Genomic DNA, 2,500 nt, shown 5'->3' with positions numbered 1-2,500 from the left:
CAAATTTCATTATCTACACCAAAGCACCAAAAAAATATTGCCATTATAGTGCATTACAATATAGGCGATTTTATTGTGTTTGATGTGTAACTCATGAGAATAGTGGGCTATGATACACCCTAACACACAAATTCAGGCCAACTTTCACATTAAAATGATCAAAAACCATATATTTTATCACATTCAATTGAAATGACCAATATAATCTTATAAAAAAAACATATATTATCATATAGCAGTTATATATTATAGGCGTTTTTGAATTTGAGACAGGCCATTCATGTGGTAGAAGGGGTTGTTACACAGTCTAATACAAATGTTTGGGGTTATTTAGAAACTAAAAGATTAATAAGCACTTCTTTGGACATAATCCCATTAAAATGTACAATATAATCTTCACAAATATCTAAATGCTGTCATAAAGTAGCCATACACTCATAGGCGCTTTTGGATTAATGGAATTTTGTGATTATTTAATTCATGCAGTTTGGTTGTCATTCACTCAGTAAACTTATATGTTCAAGTTTATTTACAGATAGAAAGGATAAATAAGCATTTGTTTAAAAAACATTTAAATGTCCCATATAATCCACACACAAATACATTGTTATATAACAGATACGTATATAATAATAACATTTTTAGAAATAGACTGGTGGTGACCGTTGTCAAAAGATGGGGTTGCCTAGCCTCTCTTGTTCCCTCATTGGTGTCAACAGTGAGTGGGATGAATTTTCATCTGTACAATTTAAACAAACATTTAGTTATTTCCCATACACCTAAAACAATTATCTATATGTGTGTGACATAAGCTCAGCAACTCACCCTATTGGGCCGTCCTCCACTCCTGGGTCCATCCCCCTGGGTGCTCGGTGCTGGCTGTGTCAACGTGCATGGGTGGCTGGCTACCCAACATTGTTCAAAAACATAATGAGATTTAGATGAGATTAAATATCAGACAAAATATTTATTACATATCACTAAAAGCAAATACTGTGTCAAACCCTACATAGCCTAAATAAACGAAACAGTGCCAGCATGCATACTTACACTGGGTCTGCGTCAGGGGGCACTTCCAGGAGATCTGGTCAATACTGTGTCACTGGTGTCAGTGAGTGGGCTGAACTTTCATCTGTACAATGTAAACAAACATTTAGTTATTTCCCATACACCTAAAACAATTATCTATATGTGTGTGTGACATTAGCTACACAACTCACCATACTGGGTCATCCTCCACTCCTGGGTCCATCCCCATGGGTGCCCGCTGCTGGCATTGTCATCGTGCATGGGTGGCTGGCTACCCAACACTGTTCAAAAACAAATGAGATTTAGATGAGATTAAATGTCACAAAAAATAAATATCTCTATAGCAAATACTGTGTCAAACTTGCCATAGCATAAACACATGAAACAATGCCAGCATGTATACACTGGGTCTGCATAAGCAGGCACTTCCACTTATCTGGTCAATAAATATGTCATAGCCAACTGACAGAGGAAAAAAGTTATGTCACAATGCCATGATTTATTGATGAGGTCAGTAGCCTACTGTAAGAAAGCCTAGGACAAGTCATTCCAACATGCAGTCATTTCAGAAGTCAGTAACTTAGGCTAACCTCATCCAAAGATAACAACCAACATGACCCACCACAAAGACCTCAAGAAAAAAACTAATTTACATTTAGTCCAACACTGTTAGTAATATGCCAATCTCACATCTATTTGCCTACATCTGCAAAACTTACTCAACGTGACTGTGTCACTGACACACACCCCTCTCTGTTTGTTTACATCTGGCGTCCACCTCTCCCAATTAGCTATGCACGACGTGCATGAGATTGTACATCTTGCAAGCGACAGGGATTCATTTTTCAAATAAGAGGGGACTATGCAGGCAATTGCATGTCTGTTCAGCAAATATCAAAACATTTTAGCAGCCAAACTTACTTGAATGCAACAGCAGCAGCGGCAGCAGCAGGAGTAGGCAGTAGGCAGCAGGCAGCTCGCATGCTCTTCTCGTATTCACTCCAACTTCTCATGTCAACTTTGATGTCGTCCGACATTGTCAACATCCACATACCAATACGTCCGTGAAACACATTGAAATGACGACTCTTCTCCGTTTAGGCTTGTAATTTTCCTTCAGCAATGTAAACCGTGAACACTAAACATGACACTACTTCTTCCTCAAAGTTTACTGTGTCCCTGGAAACGCATCACTGATCACAAAACAACATCCGGTCGGTTGTCCACTTCCTGGACTATGTGAATGTATTATCCCTGTATTTTAGAGATCAGAGATTTCTAAAACTAGTGAAAAACATAGTTACTAAATGTAGTAACGCCTTCTGGGCGTTTTCTGTTGTTTTGACGGAGAATTATGATCATAACCGAGCAGTGTTTTGCCGCGATTTCGCCGTCGCGTCATTTCAACAGCATTCTGGTCAAGGTAAAAAAAAAATGATCAAAAACGTTTTTTAAAACAATGTCACTGTTA

At 38.2% G+C, this 2,500-nt stretch overlaps 1 protein-coding gene and 1 long non-coding RNA gene across 2 annotated transcripts in view; both read right to left on the bottom strand.

Moving 5' to 3' along the window:
• LOC134443532 (frizzled-3-like) overlaps positions 1-2,500 on the bottom strand; it is an 88,115-nt gene that overhangs the window by 49,066 nt on the left and 36,549 nt on the right. The gene's annotated exons all lie outside the window — the stretch shown is intronic.
• Positions 1,067-2,281, bottom strand: LOC134443533 (uncharacterized). The gene is made up of 3 exons (XR_010033690.1): positions 1,951-2,281; positions 1,221-1,310; positions 1,067-1,132 (listed from the first exon to the last, which is right to left on the bottom strand). It is a non-coding gene; the product is annotated as an uncharacterized LOC134443533 (long non-coding RNA).

The sequence above is a fragment of the Engraulis encrasicolus genome, unplaced genomic scaffold (genome assembly GCF_034702125.1).
Source record: "Engraulis encrasicolus isolate BLACKSEA-1 unplaced genomic scaffold, IST_EnEncr_1.0 scaffold_33_np1212, whole genome shotgun sequence".
Lineage (NCBI taxonomy): Eukaryota > Metazoa > Chordata > Actinopteri > Clupeiformes > Engraulidae > Engraulis > Engraulis encrasicolus.
This window is presented reverse-complemented; position numbering and strand designations above follow the sequence as displayed.